The following is a 27727-nucleotide window of genomic DNA, read 5'->3' on the forward strand; positions in this document are numbered from 1 at the left end:
TTGTACTTACACGTGTGAGCCACTTAAGGTTTAGACTGAGATTACCCTTAAATGACTATACCACATTTTTGCCAACTGTGGCCCACATTTGTCCTCCACCATTTGGGCCAAATTGATAATTTCTCATATTCAGCTTACATTTTGCCATAAGTGCCAAATCTTTGCCTTAAATGGCCCTTATATGAATTTGAATCTTTGGCCCCCCTTTGTCATTGTACAGGTGGGCCACTTCAGACTCACATTCATTTAGTTTGGGCCGAATGAATATCACCAGTACCGCATAACTGCCAAAGGTGGCCCACATTTGTATGCTATCTGGGGCATCAGTGTGGAGAGGCTTGAAATATATTACTAATTACAAGACACCATTCCCCAGCATCGACAGCAAAAAACATCTTGCAAATGAGGTGACTCTTATCTACTATAAATTTGACACCTCTGACCAGACACCCGATCTGACCATCTTCCAACACAAATTGTAACAAATCTGTACATACAATTCAGCATCCTGATTTTCTGACTAACTGCATCTCTATTTAATGTTTATTGTATTTCTTTTTTCCATATTTATATTATGTTGTCACTTGTCACTTTCTGTACACTGGAAGCTTCTGTAGCCAAAACAAATTCCTTGTGTGTGTGAAACACACTTGGCAATAAAACTGATTCTGATATTGATGAGTATAAGCTTTTGAACAGTTGTGATAAATTCAATTGTGATTCATTCTCACACATGTACTGAACAGAACCAATACAATAATCAAATATTGCTCTAATTGTACCATGAAATAAAGTTTTAAGGGTTGTCAATGAGAGAATGTAGTTGCTTAAAACTCAAATCTGTGGTTTATTTATATAAAAAATAATTTAAAATGTCTTTTGACAATTGCAGAGTTGTCCACCTCCAGGTCATGACGGCACTCATCACTCGTGTATCTGGCGAGGGCAGCCTTTTCTTGGCTATACATACTGACTTAAGGCCCCTGGCTAATTTGAAAATGCTAATTTTAATCACTTTGAATTGAATCAATATTTTCTCTTTTTGAAATTATTCAAAATAATAGCCTAATTCTTATAATATAATTGATTAGATTTTTATTACAGACATTTTTAACTAATTTTAAATCAAAAAATGACTAAAATCAGGAAATTAATTTTATTAAATAAAGTTTACATATTAATATTAATGAAATCTACAAGGCCACAGAATGACTTTTTACATTGTAGAAGAGCAACTAATTTGATTACCTGAATTCACTTCAGGACATGTTATGTCTTTAAACGTTTTGGCAAAAGGCACATTTACTTCATTTCATTCATCCTGAGGTATGGCAGTTACCTCACGAAGGTACTCCATTACGATGCTCTAACAAACCGTAAAGAAAAGCAGATAAAGTCTGAGTTTTTGTTCCTCCTTTGAGAATTGCTTTGTGGAACGGATTCTTCAACTGCTTAAAAAGGCAACATTAAGACTCATCTCTCTCACTGGACTGAGACAATATGATTTGTTCTATTAAAAGCCAAATTCAATCCCATGCTTTATAGCTGACAGGTCACATGATGGAATGGCACCGTTGACACAAATCCTCTGATCCTAGATAATAGCCATGACCTGGAAAAAAAAAAAAAAAAAAAACTGTTCTTTCATCTAAAACAGATCAATGCTTTAGTGCTGCTAGATGCTATTGTGATCAATCTGTCTTTGGATTAGCTGTTGGATTAGTTTCTTTGTTGAAATACATCAAATATGTACATATTTTGCATAAATCATTGATGTTTGCCATTGCAACCAACAGCAGGACAATTTTGAGAAGTTTTTTTTTTTAAAGGACAATTCATCCCCCAAAAATATTCACTGTCAGGCCATTGATGTAATTTACTATTTTTGTTTGGTTTTGTTTGTTTGTTTGTTTTTAAGTTGAGGATTGAAATTTTAACAAAATTCATGTTCACTGGTGATTCAAACAATTCAGATCAATGGCTACTACCAATCTGAGTAAAAGGTGTAAATATACTGTATATACAGTTGAAGTCAGAATTATTAGCCCTCTGTTTATTTTTCCCCAATTTCTGTTTAACGTATATAATATTTTTTCAACACATTTAAACATAATAGTTTTAATAACTGATTATCTCTAATCTACCCTTAATCTTTTGTCTTTGCCATGATGCCAATATTTTACTATGTATTTTTCAAGACACCTTGTTAAATGTTATAAATTAAAAATCTAACACTAGTTCACTGACATTCAAAGACTTAACTAGATTAATTAAGTAGGCATTTCAGTTTAATTAATCAAGTTATTGTATAATTATGGTTCCCCTTCATAAGGGAACTCCTTTGTGTTTTTGTATAAACAGACTTTGGGAGTGCTTTAGACGCTTTCCTGTGTAAACGAGCTCCACAGGAAGATAGTGGTCCCACTGAAATGTTTTCAGAGGCTCCTGGGGCATATGGCATTCGCAGCCGTGTTCACGCCGCTAGGTTTGCTTCATATGAGACGGGCCCCAGACGGGCATGGCGCGCGGGTACGCACCAGGTGTGCATCACTCTGCTGTGTCTTCCCACCCTCACCCCCTGGACGGATCTGGCTTTTCTACAGGCCAGAGTATCCAGTATCCAGGCATGTTGTCCTAACAACAGATGCCTCCAGCATAGGCTGGGGGGCCGTGTCAACGAGCATGTAGCCGTGGGTTTGTGGTCCGGACCCCGCCTGCATTGGCATATCAACTGTCTGGAGCTGTTGGCTGTGTATCTGGCTCTCCGCCGCTTTTAACTAGTGCTGAAGCAGAAACACATGCTGGTCAGGATGAACAGCATGGCGACGGTGGCTTATATCAACCATATGAGGGGTATAAGCTCTCGCCGCATGTCTCAGCTCACTCGCCGTCTGTTCCTTTGCAGTCACACGCGGCTGAAATCGCTGCGTGCCATCCACATTCCGGGCGAGCTCAACCGTCCAGCCGATGCGCTCTCACGGCAGCTAGTGTCCCGAGGAGAGTGGAGACTTCATCCCGATTAAGTCCAGCTGATACGGGCGTGCTTCGGGGAAGCCCAGATCGATCTCTTTGCTTCCATTGAGAACGCACATTGCCAGCTGTTTTATTCCCTAACTGAGGCCCCTCACGGCACAAATGCACTGGCTCACAGCTGGCACTTGGGCATGCGCAAATATGCGTTTCCCCCAGTGAGCCTAATCGCACAAACTTTGTGCAAAGTCAGTAAGGACGAGAAGCAGGACTTGTTTGATGCACCCCTCTGGCCCAACCGGACCTGGGCTTCGGAGCTCACACTCCTCGCAGCGGCCCCTCCTTGGCGCATTCCCCTAAGGGAGGACCTCCTCTCTTAGGGATGGGGCACCATCTGGCACCCATGCTCAGATCTCTGGAACCTCCACGTGTGGCCTATAGATGGAGCACAGAGGACTTAAATGACTTACCGCCCGCGGTAGTTAACACCATCACTCAGGCTAGAGCACCCTTTATGAGGCATGCCTACGCTCTGAAGTGAAGTCTATTCTCTGAGTGGTGCGCTTCTCGCTGAGAAGACCCCCGAACTTGCCAGATTAGCATTGTGTTATCTTTCCTTCAGGATAAGGTGGAGCGTAGGCTGTCACCCTCCACACTGAAGGTTTACGTGGCTGCGATCTCCGCTCATCATGACACGGAACACTGTAAAAAATGGACGGTATTTCAATGGTAAAAAACTGAAAAAATGCTACAGTACAAATCTGTTACCTGGTTAACAGTATATTTCCTTATTATATACAGCGAATAAACGTAAATTAACTTTCCCAGAATTCCCTGCATGGCACATCACTTTTTCTGCATTTTGTTGACATTAATATGGATCTTTTTAGTTGTTTCCCCATCAGTTATGTACATTAGAGATTTATGTTACATCTAATGTTTATAAACAATGTTTATTTTATGAATTTAATTTTATGCGTGTTACCATACTGGTATTTAGTAGCTGAGTGAATGACACTGAGCACCTTCTCTATGCTAATACTCTTTTCTGCTTGTAGGAAAAGTTGATTGTGATGAGCATTGACTCATTATGTAACTTCCTCATTACCACCTGCATGTGGGTGTGCTAACGTGTCTAACTGTGTAACAAAAGATGTGTAAATATTGGTTATTCAAAATACAGAGTTATTACCTCTATAAATTTATAAAATACGGTAGTTTACCGTAAAAACAAGAAATTACTTTTACGGTTTGTACCGTGTTTTAAACAATAAAGTACTGGTAAATTTTACGGATTTATTTTTTACAGTGTAGATGGCAACACGCTCGGGAAGCATGATCTAATCATCCGATTCCTCAGAGGCACGTGATGGTTAAATCTGTCCCGCCCCCCTCTTATGCCCTCTTGGGATCTCTCTCTAGTCCTAGCGGGTCTGCAGAGAGATCCTTTCCAGCAACTCGAGTATCACTTAAAATTCTGTAATTAAAGACAGCTCTGCTGATCGCATTGGCGTCATTCAAGAGAGTTGGAATCTGGAGGCATTTTTGGTCAGCGAATTGTGTCTTGAATTCGGGCTTCTACTCGAGGTGTCGCTTCCTCATGGGTGTTAACACGCGATGCCTCTCTCACAGATATCTGCAGAGCTGCTGGGTTGGGCGACACCTAACACATTCGTGAGGTTCTATAATCTTCTAGTGTAGCCAGTTTCCTCTCAGTTATTGGGTAACCCCAATCAAATGGGGGGGGGGATTAAGCTCAGTGTGCTCCCCCTTATTAGGCGGTCCCATGTCTTCCCTAAACCGCTAACCAGCTTATCATATGTAGCACTCCCCCTCAGTAGGGCTAGTCCATATATGTCTAGTCCATGCCTCTTTATCATCAGGTCTTCCCTCTCTGGGTAGCAGGTGGTCTCCGCTGCGTCCTCCCCCTACGGGGACTCCACGACTAGGGAAATCCCTAGTCTAAGTAAAAGCAAACTTACGACCCTTGATTAAAGTTTAAGCATTTATTCCCATGTAATGTTAATTTGTTGGGTCTTGGGGATGTTGGAAGGTTGCGCTTTTGGTGATGTCAGTGCGCTCACGCTTTGGCTGGGCAAACTACACATCAGGAGTGCGACGGGCTTTGGGTGCTGTGGCGCTTTCCATACAGTCTCCCAAAGTCTGTTTATACAGACACGCGTAGGAGTTCCCTTATGAAGGGGAACGTCCTGGTTATGTACGTAACCCACGTTCCCCGAATAGGGAATGGAGATGTGTGTTTCCACTGCCACAGCACCTGAGTCTCCAGCTGGGAGCTGAGCAATTGGCTCTTCAGCAGTCAAAATTCTGACGAGTTAACTCACACAGCCGACTGATTCAGTTTCAGTTGTGGAGCTAAGCTCTGCCAATTCAATTTGCATTTCATTGGCCCGTTTTCATATCTTCAAAAGTGATTGGTCATCTAAAGCACTCCCAAAGTCTGTTTATACAGACAGACGTCTCTGTTCCCTATTCGGTGAACGTGGGTTACGTACGTAACCAGGACGTTTGTTCTGTAGACTATCAGAAAAATAATTTTTTAAGGGGCTAATAATTTTGACCTTAAAATGGTTTTGACCTTTTGACCTTTTGACCTTTGACCTTAAAATGGCAAGAAACATAATTAGACATACTGTGAAAACTTCCTTGCTCCCCATTTAACATAATTTGGGAAATATTTATAAAAAATTCAAAGTGTGTATATATATATATATATATATATATATATATATATATATATATATATATATATATAACCTGTGAGATAGAGTAGCTGGCTCAATGTTACATCGGTCACAATTAGGCTCTATATTCAGTTTAAATTTGGCTAGTTTCAATTCAGAACAATGTAATCTATGTACTACTTTAAATTGCATAAATCTATGTTTTAAATAAATGGAAGATGCGTGGATACTGTCTAAAACAGATTGCCACATAGCTTCTGATAGTTCTGTCTCTAGCTCCACCTCCCATTTTCTTTTTCATTGTACTAGGGGTTCCAGATTGTTGGAATTAATTATAGAATATTTTGCCAATAAGTCCCTTTGAGTATGGGTTTAGTCAGTGGCGCAAAAAGGGGTTATGCAGTATATGCGGCGCATAGGGCTGCCACACATGGAGGGGCGCCATTGTGCCAAAACTATTTTTGGAATTATACATATTATTGTACATATCATACAAAATAAACATATTTTTATATTGAATAAAAAAATTATACCACCCCTATGAAACTCACATAGCAAAGTTGGGTCGAGGATGTCTTTGCGAGGTATCCATGTTTGTTCCTCTGGGCTGTACCCCTCCCAGTCGATGAGATATTGAAATTGTCCCCCCACCCCCCCCCCCCCCCCCAAGCGTTTGGACTTTAGGATCTCACGGATTTGATAACCCTCCTCTCCGTCAATGACGATTGGTAGGGAACCCTGCTCATCGGCTGCCACCTCCCTATCCACCTCAGCTGGGCCAGCAGCAGGCTTGAGCAGTGACACATGGAAAGTGGGAGAGATACGGTAATTACTTGGCAGTTTAATTCTGTACGAGACTGGTGAAATTTGTCGTTCAATCATGAATGGACCCACATACCTGGGACTGAGCTTTTTGCATGGAAGTCTGAGGCGAAGGTCTTTGGTGGACAGCCAAACCCTCTGTCCTGGGGTATATGTGAGGCTAGGGTGTCAGCTTGCTCTTTAAATCTCCTTACAGCGTGGGATAGATGTGTATGAGCTGCATTTCACGTCTCCTCGCATCTATTAAACCAATGATCTAGGGCAGGGAGTTCCGATGGTTCGCCAGACCATGGAAACGGGGGGGTTGGAAGCCAAGGACTACTTGGAAGGGTCTGAGCCCAGTGGATGCTTTCCTAGGCGAGTTCTGAGCGTATTCAGCCCACATGAGAAAACGGCTCCAATCTTCTTGATGTTGGTGACAGTATGTGTGGAGGAAACGTCCAAACTCTTGATTAAGTCGTTCAACTTGTCTGTTGGATTGGGGATGATATCCAGATGTAAGATTGATTTTGATGTTGAGATTTTTGAAGAAAGCGGACCACACTCTAGACGTAAATTGGGGACCTCTTTCAGACACGATGTCTTCGGGCAACCCATAGTAACGGAATACCTGGTTGCATAGGATTTCTGCAGTTTCCAAGGCTGTGGGGAGTTTGGGAATGGGAACGAGCCTGCATGCTTTCGAAAACCGGTCAATGACAGTGAGTATGGTGGTGTGACCCAGAGAGAGGGGAAGATCAGTGATGAAATCAATGGCAACATGGGACCAGGGGCGACGAGGGATCTCAAGGAGTTGTAGGAGCCCCGCTGGGTTGTGACGGGAGGTTTTGTGCATGCTACAAGAAGAACAGTTCTTCACGAATTTAATGACGTCTTTCCTTATGTCGGGCCACCAGTAGTGGTTAAGAACAATGTCGAGGGTGCCTGCAATGCCTGGGTGACCGGAACTGGGGTTAGTGTGTATGTGGTCCAGAAGTCTGCTTCTCAATGGCTGGGGTACATAGACTTTACCCTCGGGACAGGTGGGTGGAGTGAGATGTTGACTGGCAGTTTGGGGGATCTCCGTGATGATATCCCAGGTGATGGGAGCCATCAAAATGGAGTCAGAAATGATGGGTTGTTCAAACTCCTGGTTGGGTTCTTCGTCGAAAAGGCGGGAGAGGGCATCAGCCTTGACGTTCTTAGAACCGGGAGTATAAGTGACTATGAAGTTGAAGCGTGTGCTAAATAAAGCCCATCTAGACTGTCGAGGGTTAAGTCTTTTGGCTGAGCGAATATATTGCTGGTTTTTGTGATCAGGGATTACCGTGAATGGGTCCCTCCAGCCAATGCCTCCACTCTTCCATAGCCACTTTCATTGCCAGGAGTTCACGATTGCCCACATCGTAATTTCTCTCCGCTGAATTAAGCTTGCGTGAAAAGAAGGCGCAGGGATGGAGCTTGTTGGACGTCACTTGACGTTGGGTGAGGATAGCGCCAATGCCTGTATTCGAAGCGTTTATCTCCAGGACAAAGGGTAACTTGGGGTCTGGGTGGCAGAGAATAGGTGCAGAGGCAAATTGGGCTTTGAGATGATTAAACGCTTTTACTGCGTCGGGTTTCCAGTTTAGACGGGAATTGCCTCCTTTAACCATTGAGGTGAGCGGTGCGGCTACAGAGCTGAAGTTGCGTATGAATCTTCGATAGAAATTGGCGAACCCCAGAAAGCGTTGCAGTTCTGACTGTATTCGGCTTTGGCCAATTCACTACAGCATTTACCTTTGCTTCATCCATCGCCACTCTGTCCGCACTAATGATATAACCAAGGAAGGAGGTGCAGGTCTGATGGAACTCGCACTTGAACAATTTGGCAAATAGCAGGTTATCAATGAGTCTCTCTTGTACAGCTCTGACATGGCGAATGTACTCTTCTAGGGAATCTGAGTAGACAAGGATATCATCAATGTATATGATGACTCACTGGTTCAACATGTCTCGAAATACCTCATTTATAAATGCTTGAAAGACGGAAGGACTGTTTGCCAGGCCGAAGGGCATCACCCAGTATTCATAGTGGCCAGTAGTGGTAGAGAACCCGGTTTTCCATTCGTCACCCCGTTTTATGCGGATGAGGTTTCCAGAGCGGCTGGGACCAGAGGTAATGGATAATGGTACTTAACAGTGATCTCGTTCAAACCTCGATAAGCAATGCAGGGGCATAAACTTCCATCTTTTTTCTCAACAAAGAAGCCAGCACTAGCCGGTGATGTAGATGTGCGAATAAATCCTTTTTCCAACTCCTCCTTTATGTAGGCATTCATAGCTTCGGTTTCTGTTTGAGACAGAGGAAAGATTCTTCCACGAGGGGGCATTGTGCCAGGCAGTAATTCAATGGCGCAATCATACTCACGGTGAGGATGAAGTTAAGTGGCTTTTTTCTTACTGAAAGCCTCAGCGAGATCCTTGTATTCATCAGGAATTAGGGATTTTTGGGAGTTTCAGAACTGGTAGCAATGGTATTGAGCTGGATGGGTACAACAGAACACAGACAATTCTGTGGACAAGATTCACTCCATTTATAAATCTCACCGATTTTCCAGAAGATGAGTGGATTGTGGGTTTGTAACCAGGGCCAACCAAGGATAATGGGGTGTTGAGGAGACGTGGTGATGAGAAACTCGATCTTCTCCTTATGAAGCGAGCCTGTTAGAACTGTAAGTTGGTGAGTGCGGTAAGTGACATTTCCATCCCCTACATTTCCGAATCACAAGACGTGACAAGAAATGTCATATCCATGAAATTACCAGCAGCTCCTGAGTCAACCAATGCGACAGTGTGAATAGTGGTGTTCCTGAAACACACTGAAATGGGCACAAAAAGAGCATTACTGTTCTTAGAGAGAATAGAGGTTGCACTCATGGTTAGTGACTTGGAGCTTGGCTTATTGGGACATTTGATCTTGGTATGACCACAAAGTCCGCAATACAGGCACAAATTGTTCATTATACATCTGTCTCGCTCTTCACTGGTAAGTTAGGCTCGACCTAGTTACATGGGTTTGGCTGGTACAAGAGAGAGTTACATGACAGGGTCTGCAAGAATGAAGCAGATTATCCAGCCTGATGGATAGATCAATGAGCTGATCAAGCGACTTCCCATCATCTCTACATGCTAGCTTAGTTTGTAATTCGGGGTTCAGTGCTTTACGATAGAGGGTCTTTAGGGGGTCGTCAGCCCAGCCAGTTTGCGCTGATAGTGTGCGAAAGTGCAAGGCAAACTGCGCCGCTGGTTGATTGTTCTGCTGTGTAGAAAGCAATTCTTCACCTGCGTTTCGTCCTCCTTCTGGGTGATCAAACACAATGCAGAAGCGCTGAAGAAACTCCTTAAACGTGGGGAAAGTGGGCGTGTTCTCAGGCCAAACCGCAGCAGCCCAATCCAGGGCTTTTCCAGATAGCAACGAACAGACAAAGGCAATTTTACTGTTCTCATCAGAAAACATGTGGAGTGAGCGACAAACAGCTTACATTGTAGGAGGAAACCTTTACATTTACTGGGGTTACCATAAAACTTGTCAGGGAATGCCAGGCGAGTGATGTGGTGTAAAGGTTACTGGAGTTTGACTGGGGAGGTAACTGGTGGTGGGTTGCGCTGTGGAAGTCACATTCAAACTACGCAATGTTCTTACTACTTCCTCCGTCATGTGGGTTAGATGGAAAAGCTGTTGTTGATGTGTCGCCAGTACCTGGGCTTGGGATGTAAGATCTGTGGACAAGACCTGATATTTGAGAATATTTCTTATAAAATTAAATTCCAAAGCCATCAGGTACGGCAGCCTTACCGCTAGGGAAAGATTATTTCTGCGTTGAGGGCATCTCGATCTGCTTCATCTAATTTGGGGAGGTGTAGTGATTGAAGAAAGTCGGAAAGGGCTGTAGGTACAGTGGAAGCTCGGGATTCATACATGGCCTCATACAATTCCTTAAAACGTTTATTGATGTCACTAGGATTTGTCGTTAGGGTTCCATCCTCCTTCCTAATTTCGTGAATAGCTCTATTAGCGTGGATACTTCTTAACTGACGCGCGAGCAGCCTATCTGGTTTGTCTCCCAGCTCAAATTGTTTTTGCTTTATTTTTAACCCTAACCCTAACCCAAACCTCAACTAAATCAAATGAGTTAATTAATTCTTTTAAGGTGGTAGTAGAGTTAGGAAAGTGGCCCACAGGACGGGCAGGAGTCCTGTCCAGAGTGGGATCTAAAACCAGATTAAAGTCACCCCCGATTATTAAATTTATGTTAGATAAATTTTAAACAAGATTAAAAACTTTACGACAAAAGGATGGATCGTCATAATTTGGTCCATATAGATCACTGATAGTAGATATATGCTTAAAAGGTATTGTTCTGCAGAACAAAATGGCCACTCCTCTAGCCCTGCATGAAAACGTAGAGTGGAACACCTGTGAAACCCATTTACATCTAAGGAGTCTTTGTTCATTATGCTTAATATGCGTCTCTTGCAAAAATATATCAGCAGATATTAACTTCCAATAAGAATATACTTTAAACCTTTTAAACCGGTTATTCATGCCTCGTACATTCCAGCTGGCTAAGGTAAAATTACAGTTTGAGGAGTGCATATTATATGGTAGTACAAATGAGCTTCGATTTTATGATAATTGTATGGAACTGAAGTTATTACAGTGAAGAAAACAAAACATAAAAAATTTAACATACACATTTGAAAAAGGAAAAACCCCAACACCCTCCCACCCTCCCTCTCCTTTATCCGCTTCCCCAAATGAAGCGGAGTACAAAATACAACCCCCATATGAACCGTGGAGCTGCGAGGTTTCCTAAGGAGCAATAAGGACACTTATCAACTGCAATAAACTTAACCGTCAGGGAAAAAAATAAATATAAAAGAATAAACGGCTCCTTGTTACCCTCGACTGATAAAATCAACAAAGCTAGTAATATCGAACATTAGCACCACACAGTCAACAATAACTAACGAACATTGGTATAACAAAATGTCAGAGTCATAATCCTGCAAAAGGATTTTTTCAATATTGAGTCCAAAGTCTTGGTTGTTTTGGTAGGCGCGGGCGTTTGTGATAATCATCGCCTTCCTACATCGAGAGACCGGGCCAGCGGTGTGTGAACAAGGCTATACTCACCGGCTCATTACACTTACAACAACTGTGAATTTGTCAAGTGTAGGTGCGTAAGATGAAGTCAAGATGCAGAAATAATTGTATTGGCAAATGCTTCGGCGTGTTCGACTAAATTAAAGATCCTTTTTTCGGATACGATGTGCGCGATCCACTTTTAGTCTAGATGGAATGTTTTGGTCTCTCAGGACGGCCGGTATCAGCTTCTCCACAAATTCCGTTGGGCGACCTTTTTCAACTTTCTCTTGTAGCCTCGCAATTTTAATATTTTGCTGACGGGAGCGGCCCTCCAGATCATCAAGCTTGACGTACAGGGCTTAATTGGCGGCCACGGTATCCTTGCAGAGAGCCTCTAACTCAGAAATGCGGCTGTCATGCTCGACTCTCGCACCCTCGAAATCGGAGATACGGGAGTTAGTTTCGGTAAGCGATGCTTGCTTGCTTTTACAAAGTATTTTCAATAGAGTTAAATCTGTCATTCATCGACTTATCCATAGCTTGAATAGATGCTTGGATTGCTACCAAGATTGGGGATAAGGCCGTGGTCTCGTCGTTGACAGTAGCACTAGCCGCTTGTTCAGTTTGTTTCTCCATTGATTGTTCGTCAGCATTGGCTGGTTGATCATATTGCTTAGTTTTAGGTTTCATCATCTTGACTTTAAGCACAAGAAGGTGTCATTTCATTTTGATTTATGATTAAATTAAGCTGTTTTTTTGAGGTTTCGGAGGAGCTCCTCAAACTACGTCTACTCCATTCGGTGCCCCCCCCCTGAACCAGTAACCTTCTTGCTGTGAAGTGACAGCACTTGCAACAAGTAAATTAATTAATATATTACCACCCAAATCAATCAAAAGATTACAGCATGTGACTTCTCGGAACCATCAACAAGTGCTGATTTGGCTTATTCATTCAATGAAAAACAGCTCTAGCAAATGCCTACAATATAACACCTTTCTCACACTTAATCAGTGATGGGTAAATTAGGTTTTTCTCCTGTTTTTTTCCCTTATTGAATATGTCAGATAACATATAGCTCAGTAAAATGGTTTGTAATTCCACATCAAATTGACTTTAAAGCACCTGCTTTTATTCGTCAACCTTTAAAAGTGTCCTTTCTATCTCTGCTCTTTTTTTCTATCACTGTACTGCATGAAATTACACTAAATGCTCAAACTGGCTCACCATATTCCACACAATCCAATTTCTAGGAAGTAAGTGGACCATATAGGTAATTAATGACCATTCTGGTCTAACAAAGGGTGGTATGTGAGGGTATTTCTCATTTCTACGTCTTGTTGGAGTCTTCTCTGCCTTTCATTAAAAAAAAAAAAAACTATAATTACAATCAGCGTTTTGCAGTTTTCTAATAAGAGGCCATAAAACTCATGATTTGCCGCATCATAACATCTGATTAGTATGAAAATGTTGTACAGTAGGGGCAGGAATTAACATTTCCTTGAAGGGTCAATATTTGACCCTCAGAATTTATTGCAATGGCTATTTTTGTAACGATGATGTGACACTGACAATTGGTATGGATCCAAATGCAGGTTAGTTGAGACAGAATTGGTCAGGTAAGCAATGATCAACACAGGAGCAAAGAGATGTATAAGGGCAATCCAGAGTCATAGTCAAAATAATAGGCAGATGGTCACAAGGCAGGCAGCAGACAACTTAAAAAAAAAAAAAAAACCAAGGCGAGGGTCAAAAACACAGCCAAGCAAGACAAAGTAGTGATGTGACTTTGTGTGTCAATGCTTCGAAGCATGTATCAAAAAACGATACATCTCGCAGTGAAGCAGTGTACCGGAGCTTGATTCGTTTTGCCATTATAACATGATCAATGACGTCCATAGCTTCATTTTCGCCTATACCCACGTGACTGCTTCGAATTTTGATTCAAAGATTTAAACATCCTCATGGGTTAGTAAAGTGTATAGCGAGAGATAGGCGTCGATTACATACATTTCTACTGTTTCAAAGCACTGCACCGGTCCCACACACCAGTAATTAAATTAAAATATAATAGTAATTTATAGTAAAAAGGTTTTGAACCATACTAAAGTGTATTAGTGTATTTTTTTACAACTATCTTTAAAGAAAACCACTGCATATCGTAGTATTGTGTTTAAGGGAGGCCAGCTGGAGAGTGCACCCCAAAACTATCACTCACATAGCCTCCTCCTAGAGCATTTGCTTCCCATACAGGAATCACTGGTTTGATCCTCCCTTGGAACGAGTGGGTGGGTGAAGGATTAGATGCAATACAATAGATGTAATTACTTTTGAATACCTTGGATTTTACTACAGTTGCGGTGGAGTAATGTAACGTACCTTATGTGTAAAAACTACAGTAATAGAGTAAATTTTTAATTTTACTGTTGTTGTATTATTACATGAATGAGTTGCTCAGTTGTGAACATTTGACATTATTGCAAAACAGTGCTTTCCCACACTTTAACAAGAAGAGGTCCTCATCGAGCTCTGATTTAGAAAGCTTCGAGTAACGAACCTTTTTCCGATACAATTGTGTCGAGGGCTTCACTGGTTCAGAAAGCTTCATTTCACCATCACTAAAACAAAGGTAACGCCTTGTAATATCACTAAACAGATAACAAGACTCAGTAGTAAGTATCTCTAAGTGAGCCGTATATATGTGTGTTTAATCAGTACTTTACAATCAGTCAGGATCAGGAACTGGTTGTCTGTGTGTGGTGCATGATTGGTTCCCCTTCAAATAGGAACTTCGACATGTGTCTGTATAAACAGACTTTGGGAGTGCTTTAGACAGCCAATCATTTCTGAAGATATAAAAACGGGCCAATGAAATGCCAATTGAATTGGCGGAGCTTAGCTCCACAGCTGAAACTGATGAGCCAATTAGGGCTATATTAGTCGGCTGTGTGAGTTAGCTTGTCAGAATTGTTGCTTCAGACCCGATCTGAGACTGAAGAACCCTTCTGCTGAGCTGACTTCCAACATTGAAGAAAGCCTTACCTTTACCAGTATGGGAGAAGACGTGTAAGCGGCGGACGAGCTGGGTTTCCTGTCCCCTTGGCGTTTCGCTGGTGATCTAAAAGAGCAGTTTACTGAAAGAGCAGAAATCCCTAAGAGAGCACACGGTCGTACAGCGCGTCTTTTTAAAGATGTCGTTTCGACCGTGCGTTTCTGGATGCGGTGGTTTCCTCACCCCGAATGACAGGCACGAGTATTGCATCACATGCTTTGGGGTCCAACATGTTGATGCGGTGCTCGCGGACAGTTCTTTCCCGCATTGCGATGGCTTGACTGTTGCGCAACTGAGGTCGCGGCGAGCTCTTTTATTAGGGCAAGTCAACCCTGCTGCTCCCGGCCAAGCGGTTAGCACTCGGGCAGACCTGAGGGTTACAGTGGAGGCAAGAAGGAAGACCCAGACCCCCTGCCACCCTCCGGGGTTGTCAATATGGTTACGGATCTGAAATTGGACATGTTAGCCGTGTTATCTCGGGCTACTTAGGCTGTGGGGCTGGAGATGGCTTGTCCCCCAGAACCGCGGCCAGACGCTTAGACAGGTGCTACGTAGGGGTGAAGGCAAAGCCTTCTAGACCCCCCATCCCCTTCTTCCCGGAGGTTCATAGAGAGCTCACGCAGGCATGGAGGGCACCTTTTTCTGCCCGGTCCTCGTGCGCTCCCGCTCTCACCTCCCTCTATGATGGAGCGGCCAGGGGATATGAGGCGATTCCTCGGGGGGGGGGTTATGCTAGCCGTTCCACTCATGGAGATTCGCCCAAACTCCCTTCCAAGGCGTGCAGGTTATCTGAGTCTCTCATGGCCAGAGCCTACACTGCTGCGGGTCAGGCCGCCTCCGCTCTGCATGCTATGGCCACCTATCAATGCTACCAAGCCTTGAAGCTGGCCGAGATGCAGGAGGGAGGTTCTCCCCCGGGCTTGCTGCATGAGCTCTGCACGGCAATCAGTTATGCTCTCATGACCACCAAATCGGCTGCTCGTGCCCTGGGGAATATGATGGCCACATTAGTGGTCCAGAAACGCCACCTTTGGCTGAGCTTGGCTGATATGAGTGACGTTGACAAAGCTCGCTTTCTTAACGCTCCCATATCCCAGGCTGGCCTTTTTGGCGACACAGTTGGGGAGTTCACCCAGGAATTCTCAGGTGAAAGAGCAGTCCAAGGTGATGGGTTAAGTCATCGATCAGCAGGCTCGGAAAACTGCTCCTCCCACTACCCCTCCTACTGCCGCAGCTCCTCGCCGAAGGTGCCCACCCGCGGCTTCAACATCCGCTCCGCTTCCACTGCCCACTCCACCAACCAAGCGGCAACGCCGAGCCTCCAGCGGGACTGCGACGTCACCGCCCTAGGGTGCCGTTAAGTCTGGTAAACAGACAGCGAAGGGACACTCTGTTTCCCGGGATGAGCACTCCCATCCCGAGCTGCCCCTCTGCTGGCATGTCAGCGATAACTCCAATGGTGTCATTAGCGTGCGCTCTGCTGGCTTGATTAGCGCCGCTCAGCGCGTTGCGGTGGCTCAAACGGACGGTCAGACTCGGCTATGCGATTCAGTTCGCTATTCGCCCTCCAAAGTTCACAGATGTCCTTTTCACGAGGGTGATCCCTAAGAGCGACCCTGTCTTGCGAGGGGAGATTGCTGTCCTCCTGGCGAAGGATGCAATCGAGCAGGTCCCTCCAGCCGAGATGAGGTCCGGGTTTTACAGCCCGTATTTCATCGTGCCCAAATAGAGTGGGGGGTTAAAGCCAATACTAAATCTGCACAGACTGAACTGTCATTTATACAAAATGCCTTTCAGAATGCTCACGAACTTGATTCAGAGCGTCCATAAAAAGGATTGGTTTGCAGCCATAGACCTGAAGGACGCATGTTTTCACCTCTCCTTTCGTCCACGCCACTGCCCTTTTTTATCTTGTTCGCGTTCGAAGGACGAGTGTGGCAATACAAAGCCCTCCCCTTCGGGCTTTCTCTGTCTCCGCGGGTTTTCACCAAGCTCGCGGAGGGTGCCCTAGCGCTCCTGCCCTTTGCGGGCATCCGCATACTTAGCTATCGCGACAATTGGCTCATTAGCCTCGTTCCGCGATCAGCCGATTATGCACAGAGACAGCTTCGGCACCTCGACCAGTTGGGGTTTCAGGTAAACCGAGAAAAGAGCAAACTTTGCCCCGTGCAGAGGATTTCTCATCTCGAGGTGGAGCTGGATTCGGTCGCTATGGTTGCGCGCCTCTCCATGGAGCGCACCAGGCTGATGCTTTCCTGTGCGAAGGAGCTCCAAAGGAAGATAGTGGTCGCACTAAAATGTTTTCAGAGGCTCCTGGGGCATATGGCATCTGCAGCTGCAGTCAGGCCGCTCGGTTTGCTTCATAGGAGACCACTTCAGTGTTGGCTTTGCGATCGAGTTCCCAGACGGGCATGGCGCGCGGGCACACACCGGGTGTGCATCACTCCGCTGTGTCTCCGCACCCTCAGCCCCTGGACGGATCTGTTTTTACTATGGGCCGGAGAGCCCCTAGGGCTAGTATCCAGGCATGTTGTCATAACGACAGATGCCTCCAGCATGGGCTGGGGGGCCATGTACAACGAGCATGCAGCCGCGGGTTCGTGGTCCGGACTCCGCCTGCATTGGCATATCAACTGCCTGGAGATGTTGGCAGTGCATCTCCTCTGGAGTCACACGTGGCTGAAAACGCTGCGTGCCATCCACATTCCGGGTGAGCTCAACCGTGCAGCCAGTGCGCTCTCACGGCAGCTACTGTCCCGAGGGGAGTGAAGACTCCACCCCGATTCCGTCCAGCTGATATGGGCGCGCTTCGGGGAAGCACAGATCGATCTGTTTGCTTCCACAGATAACGCACATTGCCAGCTGTTTTATTCCCTGACCTAGGCCCTCCTCGGCACGGATGCACTGGCTCACAGCTGGCCATTGGGCACGCGCAATATGCGTTTCCCCCAGTGAGCCTAATCGCACAAACTTTGTGCAAAGTCAGGGAGGATGAGGAGCAGGCCTCTCTGGCCCATCCAGACCTGGGCTTCGGAGCTCACACTCCTCGCGGCGGCCCCTCCTTGGCGCATTCCCCTAAGGGAGGACCTCCTCTCTCAGGGACGGGGCACCATCTGGCACCCACGCGCAGATCTCTGAAACCTCCACGTGTGGTCCATAGACGGAGCGCGGAGGACTTAGGTGACTTACCGCCCGCGGTATTTAACACCATCACTCAGGCTAGAGCACCCTCTACGAGGCATGCCTTCGCCCTGAAGTGGAGTCTATTCTCTGAGTGGTGCACTTCTCGCCGAGAAGACCCCTAAACTTGCCAGATTAGCATTGTGTTATCCTTCCTTCAGGATAATATGGAGCGTAGGCTGTCACCCTCCACACTGAAGGTTTACGTGGCTGCGATCTCCGCTCACCATGACGCGGTAGATGGCAACACGCTCTGGAAGCATGATTAATCATCCGATTCCTCAGGGGCGCAGTTAAATTCTAGTCCTAGCGGGTCTGCAGAGAGATCCGTTCGAGCCACTCGAGTCAGTATCACTTAAAATTCTGTCTTTAAAGACAGCTCTGCTGATCGCATTGGCGTCATTCAGGAGAGTTGGGGATTTGGAAGCATTTTCGTTCAGCGATTCGTGCCTTGAATTCAGGCCCGGTTACTCTCACGTTGTCCTGAGACCCCGGCCTGGCTATGTGCCCAAGGTTCCTACCACCCCATTTAGAGATCAGGTGGTGAACCTGCAAGCGCTGCCTTCGGAGGAGGCAGGCTCAACCCGCTCACTGCTTTGTCCCGTTCGCGCTTTGCGCCTTTACGTGGAACGAATGCAAAATATAAGATCATATGAACAGCTCTTTATCTGTTACAGTGGTCGGCAGAAGGGAAGTGCCGTATCAAAACAGAAGTTGGCCCACTGGTTAGTTAATGCCATCGCCCTCGCTTATCAATGCCAGGGTGAGCCGCGCCCTCCTAATGTGAGAGCACACTCTACTAGAGCTGTCGCTTCCTCATGAGCGTTATCACGCAGCGCCTCTCTCACAAATATCTGCAGAGCTGCGGGTTGGGCGACACCTAACACATTCGCGAGGTTTTATAATCTTCGAGTGGAGCCAGTTTCCTCCAGGTTATTGGTTAACCCAAATCAATCGGGGGGGAATTAAGCTCAGTGTCACAAACGCTTGCTGCGCCATGCTCCCTAACCCGGAGATGTGTGCGCCTTTTTTCTACTCTGCTAATAAGTTTCCCTTCTCAGGCGAACCCTAGAGAGTTTCTCCGAGGCCCCCATCATTGACTCAGCGGAGGAGTCGAATGCATGGCTCAGTGTGCAGTTGGTATGCCCATTTGGTCTCCACGCATATTGAAGATCGGTGCCAGATATGCGCATCCCCACTTGGTGATGCCATATGCATTATTACCACGATGTGGTTATCAGGCGGTCCCGTGTCTACCCTAAACCGCTAACCAGCTTATCTTATGTAGCACTCCCCTCTTTTGGCCTGGTCTTTATGCCCCCTTACCATCAGGTCTCCCCTTCTGGGTAAGCAGATGGTCTCCGCCATATCCTCCCCCTGCAGGGACTGACGCTTTCCCAACGTACTGTCGTATTTCAAAAAAATCCCTAGTCTATATTATCTAGGTAAAAGCACACTTACGACCCCCGATTAAACATTTATTTCCATGTAATGGTAATATGTTGGGCCTAGGGGACGTTGGAAGTTTGCGCTCTTGGTGATGTCAGTGCGTTCACGTTTGGCAAACTGCACATCAGGAGTGTGACGGGCTTGGTTGCTGTGGTGCTTTTCATACAGTCTCCCAAAGTCTGTTTATATAGACACACGTCGAAGTTCCCATATGAAGGGGAACGTCCAGGTTAAGTATGTAACCCACGTTCCCCGAATAGGGAACGGAGACGTGTGTCTCCACTGCCACAACACCTGAGTCTCCAGCTGGGAGCTGAGTGATCGGCTCTTCAGCAGGCAAAATTCTGATGATCTAACTCACACAGCCGACTGATATAGCCCTAATTGGCTCATCAGTTTCAGCTGTGGAGCTAAGCTCCGCCAATTCAATTGGCTTTTAATTGGCCCGTTTTTATAACTTCAGAAATGATTGGTCGTCTAAAGCACTCCCAAAGTCTGTTTATACAGACACACGTCTCCGTGCGTAACCTGGACGTTCTTGTAGTTCATTTACCAGCAGATTTGTAGTCCTATGTGATCTGTGTGTTTACCAGTAATCTGCACAGGCTGGATCGCTGGTGATCGTGACAGTATGTTATCTTCGTAAGGGCATTTTTGTTTCTACCCACATTATTAAATGGACCCTGGTCGGCTTTTTAGCTTAAACGTGTCAATTATTTGATTACATCAAATAGAATACTATAGTGTTACAAAATAATATTAATAACAAAAATATTTAATATGCAATATTTGAAAACAATTGAAAGAAAAAAGAAAAAAAAACGGGTGAACATTATTATGATCAACTTTTACTACACTAACCAAAATTTAGTAAACCATGATAAGCCATTGTTTATTTGTAGTGAAGCTATTAATATACAAATTGTCATCAATATTAACAAACTGTCATCCTAACTATAAATATTAAGTAAGATTTTATTATAATTTCAATTGAGTTAAAACCTGAATAACTGAATAAAAGTTAAAGTAACATAAAAACAACACATTTGTTGCAGAGTAAATTAAGATGTTACTGTTTAGGGAGACCGATTCTGATAGTAGAGTTATCGTGATACCATTAATTCATCTTATACTTTATCAGCTGAAGCATAACGATACCAAGTAGTATTGCGAAACTGTAATTCATAACTCAAATTATAAATAAATTTGTCAGAAATACTAATTTTATGTTAAAATAGGCCTAAATTATTTTAATTTATAATTTCCCCCAAAATTATTATTGAAAAAAATTGCACGCCTAAAAATATATTCATTCTTTTTTTTTTTCTTTTGTAGATAACAGACAAACATAAAATAAAATAAAATAAAGATACAAATTATACCAAATGATATTTGTTACAAAAAGAGCATTTGTCAAACAAAATTAGGCTATATGAAGTGGTCAAAAATTGCTTGTTTCTTGTTGCTATTTTGAGATTTTTTATTTACAGTTTTTTTCTTTTTCAGTTTTATCAGGTAACAATCCAAAGTAATTCAGAATGTCACCTAGTGAGTCAATCTTTTTAGGAGATTGTCGCGGTTGTTGTAGCTACTAAACTATATTGACAGGAACAGAAATGAACTGATTCAGATGTGCTTTTGAACTAAATCAGAAAACGTGCAATAGGCTACCATAAAAGGCACAAATTCTTCGAAGTTTTGCAACCTTTAAAAGGCTATTAAACTAAAGGAAACTAACTACATACTATTAAAATAAAGTGGTCTGTTGTTGCACAAATGTGTGAGCATTTTAGTGACTTTCACATATTCAACATTAACTATTGTATATAGACCATTAATGAATATACTACCATTTACAAACTTTAGTGGTACCGCCAGGATTGTGGAGCCATAGTATCGCAATACTACCATTCTACCTGTCAACCCTAATTTTGAGACCGATATTCTGGCTACACAGACTAAACATGTTAGTCTATCATTTTATGCAAAAGCTACTAAATGAAGCTGGCATAATACATTAAGCTTAACTGTGCACTGGTATTTTTTGCTGTATTACTGATATTTTTTGCACGACCAGATTAGTAGCTAAACAAGCCGCCCTCCTCCTGTCTCAAACTTTGTGTTATTTTTCCCAACTCTGTGATGAACTAAACTTCTCTCACCCCCCCCCCCCCCCCCTGACCTATGCCTGACCTCTGCCGTTCACTGTGAGTAATTAAAATTAATTAACTTGTCTGGTGTGTGCCTGAAACCAATTAGCCCAATGTAAACTTGCTTGTCAACAAAGCATTTTCATGTGAATGTTTTTGAGCAGCTTGTTAAGATGCAGTGGCCTCTTCTGGGGGAGTGAGAGATGATGGATGTTTACCTGCATTGAGGTGGGCGAATCATGATTTGAAGCTCGACTTTAATTGCAGCATTTCGATTAATGAACAGCACGACAGCACGATCAAACACACTGTAATGATAATAATGAATGTGCTGGATCAGGAGAGTCATTGAGGGCATCTTGGAATAAGTTTCTTGATGAGTTAAATAACAAATTTTAATTCCTTTATTCACTATTTATCATATTCAGCTCTAATAAGAAGCTAGAAGCTAAAATGTGCTTTTTGCCAAAAGCTTTGTGACATCTGCCTTCACGAACGGTCTCACCGGAAATATTTTTTTGAGAACAAAGAAACAAGTTCCTTGTACAATGTCTTATTTCAGTTTTTGTTTTCCTAAATCCACTAGAGGCCGCCATGTATACATTTTTGACAATCTTAAATTTGTTACTGGGTCAAGTTTTCTTATATGCCCTATTTCATGTAAATCCACCTGATGCTGATGTGTACATTTCTGCCCATTTCAACATGCTTCTTGTACACATCCATGAGAGAGGCCAGCAAGCTTTCCATGCATAATGTATTGGTTTGATATCAACTGACCCAGCCACCCCTTCTCTAAACATATACATATTACATAAATATTACACTGAGTTTGAAGGATTTCATTTTACATGTTTTGTGGAACCAACTCCACTCTTCCTCCCAAGTTTGGCACCATTTGTGGTAGCAAACCAGTCATGCTAGAAAAGCCATCCATCCAGAGAAAAGCAGTCAGCTGTATTGCCCTATAACTGTGAGGCTTACATACAAAATGCAGTCATTAAGTATCCTAGGGCACAAATTTTTTTGGTTCTAAAAAACGTATTACTAAGCACATTTTCCTGTGTTGATATTTACATTTAACGTTAATGACATCTTGGTGGTAAATATGATGCAATAGCTGTGCTTCGTTTTTATTGAATTAATTTATTTTCACCCTGTGTAAATATATGATTAATCCAAAAGCTTTCAATTTTTACAATAATTCCTGAATTTATAGGGGACATGCTTTACAGTAATACATCAAGAAATTTGTTGTGGATTGATGTAATAGTAATTAAAATTTGATGTTATTTTAAGTTACAAAAATAAAACTGCTTCTGTTAGTTCATGTGGCCCATAAAAACAATGTTTGAGTTAAAAAGAATTAAAGTATTAGTATACCTTTATCCATAGTGTTATCTATTCTACATACTTACTCTATAATTGTATTAGAACATTCTGAAACAATTCAAGATTTTATTTCAAATTCAAATATTGTAGTTTTGAGAATTTTGTTTTACAAAATTTATGTATTACTATTTTTAATAACATTTGGTAATATTTTTAATTTTTTAATGAAATGTTTAAACACTTAAATGATTCAAGTTTCCTGACAGGTTTGCAAATATTAAATAAAATCCTTACTTCATACCCTGTGTGGAAAGTTCCATGCACAAATCTGAGTTGTCATTATCCTAAATTGCTTGGTGCACAAGCAGCTGACCTGTAATTCCTATAATGTCAAGCTTTAGCCTTTTGGTCTATTTGGGTTTGGGGTCAGAAGGTTGTGACTGTGGGCTGTGGCATTTTAACCTCCGGTGAAAGTCCTCAGTGTATCATAGAAAGAAAGGGAAGTTCCCCTGAAACATGAGCTCTCCACCTCTCCCTGTTCTTCATATGAAGGGGAGAAAAAAGCATCTGTGTAAAAATTCAGTTAATGTAATGTAACGGTTCCCTCTCTTGCCGTGGAACTGATTTGGGGTCTATTTTATGGGCTTCACGTTGAGTAAAATAAAGTAACTTAATCATTCTAAATAACCCCAGAAATCTGAGCCTCAGCTTTATTTCAGTGTGATCTGATTTTTTAATAATTGTATGGCCATTTTAATAGCTCATATTCATTTTGTGCACCTAAATTGGTTTTAAAGCTGAAGGTGAACTTGATTCAGTGTTCGCTGCAAAATCGCTTGGATTACTTGTTTCCCAGTCATACTGTTAAAATAAGAAACTGTTCTTATCCAATCCATCATCTCTGAAACATGCCAGACAGTGACAAATGCAGTCTGCATCTGGCTAAACTTAAAGGCGTATTTGCTATCAATTTTCCAGTTTATTTTCACTGTTCTGGGGTCAATGTTATTAAGTGTTTTACTTAAAAAGTGATCGGTTAGAAGTATTTTTTCATGGTAGGTTGTAGATTACCTGGTAGGCAACCTGGTATGTTGATGGCAAATGTCTTCTGGTGTTATTAAAAAACATTGGCTTGAATATTTAAAATTTTCAAGCATTTGAAATGACATTTTAGAGCCTATATGCTTTTTTAGATGGACACTGTTTTGGTTTTAAATTGCATAAATATCATTACAGTAAAAATCTGTAAAAAACAGACAAAGCAATAATAGGAAAAACAGTTACCGATGCTTGTGTGGTGCAGCATTACTGTGAGATCCAATAAAGTGACCAAAACATTGTCTTTTTATTTTAGTTCTTCAGAATATCCAGCATTAAATGCTAGTTAGTAAACATATCCATGAAAAACAGGAACAAAGGACTAAGTACTCATGGGCATGGTAAAACTTAATTAAAAAAGGGTAATCCACTATTTCCTAATGTTATTAGAATGAAGGCAATGCAAGAATGTGTTTTGGCCCCAGACAATGTATTGTTTTCTTCAGAGCACCTTAATCACCTTTATACAACAGTTTGACGGCACAATCGTGTGTATAGAATAAAAAATCAAACATGGAGGGTCTTAAAAACCCTTTTGTAAGACAAAACTACTTTTTTTCGCCACTCATTTAAATCTGCAGTGATGTCAGAACAGCAGAAACTGTTGATACTTCACCAACGTTACTTTAGAATTAGTAGTTGAATGATTCTGTAGTGTAATGTCTAAAATGATGATAAAACAGGTAATTTTTGTTCACATTTTAAGATTACATTAATAAGGCTGAACGGCATGAAATGCCATGAATCTACAGAGATTTCCCAGTTTTTCTTTGTTGACATTAGGATTTCACAATAATTAACCCTCAAAAATCCAGATTAAAGCAAACACTACCAGTTTCTGTGGTATAAATACAGCAATGCAAAATACAAAAGATCAACTTAGAATGTCACTTACCTAATTTATAATGATTTGTTCTGCTATAGTTTGAAAGTTACGCTGAGAAAATGCTGTTTTCTTATTATGTGCCCTCTGTCGGCATTTTGTTGCTGAATTTCAACCATCACTTTCTTTGGTCTGCTCAGGCTGATGGTGGCCAATGCACTGAATCCGAAATTATAAACATTTCAAATAGACACTGTCCTTATAAATAAACTGCATAGATGCAATCTAAACAACTACATTCTCGACTAAAAAGCCTTAAAAGTACATTATGTTGTCCAACAGCAGCAATATTTGTCAACTAATATTGAGGGCAGCTTTAATACCGGACATTTATTAGGTTTCATTGCACTCATATCAACAAGTCATCAATGCATTAATTCTAAATTAGCATTGTTACATTTTATCTGCAAGGCTGGCAGCAGTAAACAAACCCAAATATCTTTAAAACTGAGAAAACTATCCAGACATTATTACAAATGTTATGCTGCAGATAATGAGGTTTAAAACCTGATCTTAACTAGATACGTGGCTCACCACAATGAGATATGTGCAAGATGCAGTGCGTCCTACGATCCATATCGTTTTTATACAGTAACTGCCACTAACAGCTAAGTGCATGCAAATGGTATTTAGTTCAAGCTTATAACATAAATGTTTCACACCATCTCTTTGTTGTTACAAAAATAATCTGAAAATAAATATGAGCATTGGGCATTATGCATACTTGGGAAAAATGCTTGTTACGAATATTGAAAACATTCAACACAGAACACAGAAAGGCAAGGCAAGGAAAACATGCCATAATGTTCACAAACAGTATAACAAGACTCAGTAACTAGTGTGTGTGTGTGTGTGTGTGTGTGTGTGTGTGTGTCAGTGCTGCTTTTAAAGTCCATGTCTTAAGTAATGAATAGCTTCAGCTGTGTGTGTTATGAATCAGTCAGGATTAGGAACCGTCGTGTGTGTGCAGTGCATGACTGGACCTTGTAGTCCATATAATGACGGGATAGTTTTATGTAATCTATGTGTTTACCAGCGATCTGCTAGTATTAGATCTCTGGTAATTGTGACAAATAACATTTTATTTTTGTTTTATATTGTAGACTATTTTTCCTCTATATCGTAGTCCTTACATTTCTAAAAATCCAAGATGAATTATAATTTTGCTATATAATGTTTTTATTTCGTCCACGACAAGAGTTTTTTAACTTACATAATGTGTTTAGAGTAAAATTCTAATGTCTTAAATTCTTGAATTTCTTAAAATGGGAGTGTGGTAACAAGATAGCAAAAGAAGAAAAAGATCCCCCATGTACATTTCATGAAATGTCTTCATCAATTGTTCTTCTCTGCACATCTCTCCACAAAACCCACTTCAGCCTGGAACTTCTTTCTTCATACAGGGGTCAATGTTTCCGATATAGCCGACTCACTTCCAGCCTGCCGGAGCAGGAGAATTGCCGAAAAATCACCTGACCGAGGGACTATTCACTACGCCCCAGCGAGCTGCACGCAGGTATGTAGAGGTGAATGATGTCTGATAGACTTCATTGAGCAGCTTGACATCCTCCTTCATGGTACCCTGAGTGGCCCCAGGGACTGCTGTCAGTTATGATGGAATCACTGCTGAGGTAGTTGTTTAGCTCCTTGCTTTCCTTTTGTTTTAATGCTCCCAGTGGGGGACAAACTTGGCAAACGGTTGTTTGGTGATGGATGGAGGTTGTGTTGCACAAGGCTGGACGACATGGCCCCATGGTAAAAATAAAAAAATAAATAAAATGATGACGGCATGAGGTATTATGCTTTGTGTAATGACAAGTGCACTTTTACTTGTTATAAATACTACAATACTGATTAATTAAAAAAAGGTTTTGTTTTACAGTGCGCTTGAAAAAAAAGTTGTTAATAACAGAGATTACTTTAATTATTATTAATTATTATTTTTATTAATTATTATTAATTATTAATTATTATAATTAATTAAGCAATTGGTTCTATGACAAATTTTGCACCCTATTTTTTACTTATTATTATTATTATTATTATTCCTTTATTTAAAATAAATAATCAGTTAGTTTTATGGCAAATTTTTCACTCTTATTTTACTTCTTCTTCTTCTAATTATTATTATTATTATTATTATTATTATTATTATTATATAAGTAATTGGTTCTATGCCAAATTTTGCACTGTAAAGATTGAATTATATAATTGAACATTGATTATAATGTTAAACATTGAATTTACAATGCATAATTGTTACTGGTAGTTTCTTTGTGATTGCTTTTTTTGGTGAAAATTTAATGTCTTTTTTTACTGTTTATTTTTCTACTATTTTTTTTTTCTTTTTCTAAGTTAAAAAAATTCAAGTATATTTGTATACTTTGTTTTGTTTATTCAATGTTCTGTGGCATTTTTTGCAGTGCAAATTTAGTTTTGTTTTCTCAGTCACTTTGGTACATTTCTCAGATCTGAATTGAAATTTGCTAAACAGTAAGTGCATTTCTCAAAACAACATGAACAAATAGCAAATAAGCCAAGAATAAGTCTTTTGCCCAAAATCCTTAGTTCATCTCTCAAAACCTAATTTCTGTATGTCAGTGCCGTCAGAATGACAAGTCCTTGTGTCATTGTGTATGGAAAAGACATACAATCTTATCTATACAGTTACTCAGTCATGCTCTCAATAAAGCAGTGTACTCTGAAGAGGTGTTCTGATGTAATCAAAGACATTTTTTGTTGTTGTTTGAACTGTAATTTGTTGATTTATCGTGTCATTGTGATATAGAATGTAAAAAAAAAAAAAGTAGAAACAAATGTAGAAATGTGAGCATAGGAGAATCTCCTTTCAGATGCACCTGGAAACGTATAGAAAAATGCATTATGACGAAATTTTATAACAACTTATTCAAGTATTTTGCATGTAAAGACATAAAAAGGGTGAGACTATTCTGACAGAAACCATTATAATACATTTT

At 41.8% G+C, this 27727-nt stretch overlaps 1 protein-coding gene across 2 annotated transcripts in view; it reads left to right on the top strand.

Moving 5' to 3' along the window:
- sema5a (sema domain, seven thrombospondin repeats (type 1 and type 1-like), transmembrane domain (TM) and short cytoplasmic domain, (semaphorin) 5A) overlaps window positions 1–27727 on the top strand; it is a 404793-nt gene that overhangs the window by 33016 nt on the left and 344050 nt on the right. For both annotated transcript variants that reach the window (XM_073940463.1, XM_073940461.1), the window contains exon 2: window positions 26153–26265. The gene's annotated coding sequence lies outside the window, so the exon portion shown is untranslated. The remainder of the gene's footprint in view (window positions 1–26152; window positions 26266–27727) is intronic.

This window comes from Danio rerio, chromosome 24, assembly GCF_049306965.1.
Source record: "Danio rerio strain Tuebingen ecotype United States chromosome 24, GRCz12tu, whole genome shotgun sequence".
Classification (NCBI taxonomy): Eukaryota; Metazoa; Chordata; class Actinopteri; order Cypriniformes; family Danionidae; genus Danio; species Danio rerio.